This window comes from Triticum aestivum, chromosome 3D (genome assembly GCF_018294505.1).
Source record: "Triticum aestivum cultivar Chinese Spring chromosome 3D, IWGSC CS RefSeq v2.1, whole genome shotgun sequence".
NCBI lineage: Eukaryota > Viridiplantae > Streptophyta > Magnoliopsida > Poales > Poaceae > Triticum > Triticum aestivum.
In genome coordinates this window covers 45,411,331-45,417,330 of record NC_057802.1, presented here as the reverse complement: position 1 = coordinate 45,417,330, position 6,000 = coordinate 45,411,331, and positions in this window count along the sequence as shown.

The following is a 6,000-nucleotide window of genomic DNA, read 5'->3' as shown; positions in this document are numbered from 1 at the left end:
GCTTCTGTAAGACTTGATGAATGTGGTCACTCCTATTTTTCCACGGGCCTTTGGACAGAAATTTGTAAGTTTTATGTACTGAAAGCTGGCACTAAAATTGCACTGCACATAAGAGAGTCTGGTCATGAGATACATGCTTACTTCCCCGACGATATCATCCGTCCAGACTTTGTTTGAAGTAAGTGTTACTTACCCAGCAATATTAAAGGAATTGTGTAGTATTTAAGCAACCAATTGTTATTCCATTTTCTTACTCTATTCCTACCTACTAACTTCTAGTTACCAATACACTTTTCTTTTGCCCTGTTTTAACTAAATATTCCCAGTACTCCCACTTCTATCAGAAAGCGCCGCTGACGAGGAGACTCCGGAGGTGGAGAACGGGTCTGCCAACAAGCGGAGGCGGGTTGAGCAAGAACCGCAAGCGACTCCAGCTGGCCTAGACTTCATTAGCAACCTCCCCGATGATATGTTGATAGTCATCATCTCCCTCCTCCCAATCAAATATGGGGCATGGACAACCGTCCTTTCCCGACGGTGGCGCCCCCTATGGCACTCCACCCCTCTCGACCTCATCGACACCCACGAGCTCTATGATGGCTATCGCAAAAGCTTGGATGCGTTCTCCCATATCCTCAGCAGTCACCATGGCCCAACCAGAGGCCTTAGCAAGGGCAAGTTCCGTTCCAACGGAATGACCGAGCCAAGCTTGACAAGTGGTTCCAATCCCCCACCCTAGATCAGCTTGAGGAGCTCACTTTTAATGATGGATGAGGGAGTCCTGGACTAAGGGGTGCTCGGGCGTCCGACCTGTTATACATGGGCCGGACTGATGGGCCGCGAATATACGAAGACCGAAGACTCTCTCCCGTGTCCGGATGGGACTCTCCTTGGCGTAGAAGGTAAGCTTGGCGACCAAATATGAAGATTCCTTTCTCTATAACCGACCTGATGTAACCCTAGATCCCTCTAGTGTTTATATAAACTGGAGGGCTTAGTTCGGATCGAGAGATATACAATCATAGTCATATAGGCTAGACTTCTAGGGTTTTAGCCATTACGATCTCGTGGTAGATCAACTCTTGTAACACTCGTATTCATCAAGATCAGTCAAGCAGGAAGTAGGGTATTACCTCCATAGAGAGGGCCCGAACCTGGGTAAACATTGTGTCCCCCGTCTCCTGTTACCATCGATCCTAGACGCACAGTTCGGGACCCCCTACCCGAGATCCGCCGGTTTTGACACCGACATTGGTGCTTTCATTCAGAGTTCCACTGTGCCGTCATCAAGAGGTTTGATGGATCCTTCGATCATCTACAACGGTGCTGTCCAAGGGGAAGTCTTCCTCCCCGGACATATCTTCGTATTCGGCGGCTTTCCACCACGGGCCCACTCGCTTGGCCATCTGTAGCAGATCGAAAGCTACGCCCCTGGCCACCAGGTCAGATTTGGAAGCTTGAACTACGTCGCGGACATCCGCGGAGACTTGATGTTCGACGGATTCGAGACTGCGGCAGCCGCTCCCTGCCACCACCATGAACATGACATAAATCTGTCATTGGACCACACCCAGGAGATAGCACATATAACTGCTCTAGCCTTAGATCCGGAGCAGATCATGCCGTCCGGCGACGGGAAGCTCAATCCCGCCACGGATGTCGCAGTCCCAGCGGTGTCGGAGCCGCACACAGACCCAACCTCGAGTGGAGTCTGTGTCATCGGAGCCCCGGACTCGTCTCCGGCTACAGATTCCGAATTATGTGCGTCCACATGCGTCGAGCTCGATCGGTCATCAATCGTCGAATTCAGCTCCGCGGACATCTTCCGACACTCGCCCTTGGGCGATGTGCTAAACACAGTAAAAAAATCTATCCTTAGCGGGGGACTCACAGCCGAATTATATCCGGTTTGAACTGGAGGCTGATGACGGGGAGTTTCGTTTCCCACCCACCGCCCACTTCATAGCCACTGTCGAGGACTTAAGCGACACGCTCGATTACGGCTCTGAAGACATCGACGACATGGACGATGATGCAGGAGAAGAAGAGGCCCAAAATCCGTCGTTTACCGGACGTTGGACGGCCACTTCCTCGTACGACGTATACATGGTGGATACACCAAAAGAGAATAGTGGCGGTCACACGGAAGATCCAGTTGAGGATAAACCTCCTGGGACACAACCAAAGCGCCGGCATCAGCGGCGCCGCTCTAAATCATGCCGCAGCAAAGACAGCAACACCGCCACAGGAGAAGATAACACTCCAGACGGTCCCGAAGATAATGAAGACCCCGTTGCAGCAACCTCCGAACAGGACGAACGGGAGGACGGGCAAGTTAGCCCCGACGAACAGGCCATAAACGAAGACTCGGAGGACAGTAATTACTCTCCGCTCTCTGAGGAGGAGGAGGTGACCCTCGGCAACGAGGATTTTATCATGCCTGAGGAACCCCTTGAATAGGAGCGCTTTAAGCGCCAGCTAATAGCCACTACAAGGAGCCTGAAAAAGAAGCAGCAGCAGCTTCAAGCTGATCAAGACCTGCTAAACGATAGATGGACTGATGTCCTGGCAGCCGAGGAATACGGCCTCAAGTGCCCAGCCAAAAGTTACCCCGAGCGTAAATTGCTACCTCAGTTCGATGATGAGGCATTGGAGCCCATACCATCATCGCGCAATGCGGCTGACCGACCACCACGTGGTCGGGACAAGGCGGCAACTCAAGCCGAACACCAGCCCGCTCCACCTCACTGTAAAGGCAGAGATAAAACAGCTCGGGGACATACCTACGACCTGCGGCAAAAACTGGACAATAATGCAGGACATACTAGATCGATCTACGGATCGCGAGGACGTGCCCCGACACGTGACGACGGCTACCTATTCGGACGTGACAAGCCTAGTCATTCCCGGGCCGAAAACCACAGACGGACTCCATCGGAGCTATGCCGCGATGTGGCCCAATATAGAGGCGCCGCACACCCTCTTTGCTTCACTGACGAAGTAATGGACCATGAATTCCCGGAAGGGTTTAAACCCATAAACATCGAATCATATGATGGGACAACAGACCCTTGGGTATGGATCGATGATTTTCTCCTCCATATTCATATGGCCCGTGGTGATGATCTCCACGCCATCAAATATCTCCCACTAAAACTCAAAGGACCAGCTCGGTACTGGTTGAACAGTCTGCCCAAAAACTCCATCGGCAGCTGGGAAGACTTGGAAGAAGCCTTCCTGGACAACTTCCAAGGAACATACGTCCGGCCTCCGGATGCAGATGAGTTAAGTCATATAGTCCAACAGCCCAGAGAGTCAGCCAGGAAATTCTGGACTAGGTTCTTAACTAAAAAGAACTAGATCGTCGACTGTTCGGATGCCGAAGACCTAGCAGCCTTTAAGCATAGCATCCGCGACGAATGGCTCGTCCGACATCTCGGGCAGGAAAAGCCGAAGTCCATGGCGGCCCTTACGGCACTTATGACCTGCTTTTGTGTGGGCGAAGATAGTTCGCTAGCCCGTTGCAATAATAATGCAAGCGAACCTGGCACCTCTGAAGCCAAGGACAGCAACGGCAAGCCCCGACGCAATAGACTCAAGCGTCGAAACAATGGCAACCATACCGATGACACGGCGGTCAACGCCGGATTCAGTGGCTCTAAGTCCGGTCAGCGGAAGAAGCCGTACAATAAGAACAATTCGGGCTCATCCAGCCTGGACCGCATACTCGATCGTCCGTGCCAGATACATGGCACCCCAAAAAACCAACCAACCACACCAACAGAGATTGTTGGGTTTGCAAACAGGCCGGCAAGCTAAATGCCGAGAACAAAGAGAAGGGGTCGCAAAGCGAGGACGATGACGAGGAGACTCAGCCACCGAACACAGGGGGACAGAAGAAGTTTCCCCCTCGGGTCAAAACGGTGAACATGATATACGCTACCCTCAGGTCAAATCGCTAGAGGTTTTTTCCGCATTACGCGAAGGATCGGTACTTACCCGATCATGTGTTTACAGCACCCTAGTTTGGATGCTAGGGGCTGCGCCTACATTTTTATTGTCAAACTCCTATGGCTAAGTGAGGGTGCTAAAGCCGCATAGTCCGATTGACTGGTTCGTTGCGCTAAACACCTCCTTCAAGGACCAAACAATTGGATCAAGAGTGTTTAGATTACATCCCGAACACCCCCATACTACCTACGTGGGGGCAGAAGCCGACGACTGGCCAACTCTCTGATTTCACACAAAACGGCCGCACAGGAGGTGAAACTTTTTAAACAAACACTATATTACATAACGACTTTGTTTCATCATACAAGGCAGAGACAGCATGAATGTATTCATTCAAAGATAATGTCTTGTGCACATTGCGTTGCCACAATACGAGACCCCTCCAGGACGTCTTCGAAATACCGCTCGGGTGTGCGGTGCTCCTAGCCCTCAGGCGGCCCCTTGGTCACAAGCTTGTTGGCGTCCATCTTCGCCCACCAGACCTTGACGCGGGCGAAGGCCATGCGCGCGCCCTCGATGCAGACCGACCGCCTGACGACGTCCAGCCGAGGACAGGCATTCACCAGCCGCTTCACGAGGCCGAAGTAGCTGCTGGGTATAGCTTCGGCAGGCCACAGCCGGATTATCAAATCCTTCATGGCCAGTTCGGCCACCCTATGCAGCTCGACCAGCTGTTTCAGGTGATCGCTAAAGGGCACTGGATGATCTGGTGCAAGATATTGCGACCAGAACAGCTTCTCCATTGAGCTCCCTTCTTCGGCTCAGAAGAACTCCGCAGCGTCGGACACACTGCATGGCAGATCCGCAAAAGCCCCTGGAGAACTCCGAATCCGGGTTAGTAAAAGATACTTCTTCTTCACATACTGGCTTTGCTTACTAAACGCCTTACCCACCGCGATCTTCTTGGCCCCCTGGATCTCCTGGAGGGTGCCCTGGGCTTCAACCCAGGCCTCTTCCACGCTTTGGCGAGCCTTGGCGAGTTCGGCCTCTCAAGCCGAAACATCACACTCCAAGGTCTCGCATTTTTTCACGGCATCCTGGAGCTCCTGCTGGACCTCATTAAGCCTGGCCTTGAGCTTCTTACGGGCGGCTTGTTCCTTGGCAGCTTTCTCCTCGGCTTCGGCCAGGGCCTTTTTAAGGGCCTCGACCTCGGTCGTCGCTCCTACACATATCATGACATTACGGTCAATACACATAATTTATTCTTTCCGAATATATAGTGAGTCATTACATACCATGCTTGTCTTCCAGCAGCTTTCTCGCTTGGCCGAGCTCCTCCTCGGCCTGCTCCAGTCTCTGCTTTAGTCCGGAGACTTCGGCAGTGTGTGAGGTCGCGGCCAGCAACGACGCCTGCTTATTCACATAAGACTTATTTAGTTAGTTTCCTGCGAAATTTAATTGATCCTCTGTCCGGCTTTTTCTTTCCGAATACCGGACAGTGTCTCAGGGGCTACTGTCTATATTGGGACTTTTTCTTTTGCGTTGATTACCTCAAAGCCGCTCAGCAGGCTGTTGCAGGCTTCGGTCAGTCCGCTCTTGACGGACTGAACCCTCTCAATTACCGCACCCATAAGGGTACGGTGTTCATCCACAATGGAAGCGCCTCGTAGCGCTTCCAGCAGATTATCCGGTGCCTCTGGTTGGACAGAGGTCACCGGTGGGATAGGCACACCTCCTTCCCTCGAAGGAGGCTGCTCGCCTGATTCTGGAGCCGTATAGGTCTCCGGAACCGTCTTCGGCTAGGGGCCAAACTGAACATGGCCCCCATCGCCAGTCTCCATGGGGATTTGCTTCCCCATGTGTCCGGCGGCCGAGGTTTAGCCCTCCGGTGCCACCCTGACAGCCTCCTGAACCTCTCCCTGGCCGGAGAAGGTCCTTTGGGACACCACCTCATTGTCGCCTTTGGCCTTGGGACAGTGAGTGGCTGGCGGTGACTCGCTGGCATCGCCTTTGAATCCAACGAACCTCCTGATGAGGATCGCTGGGAGC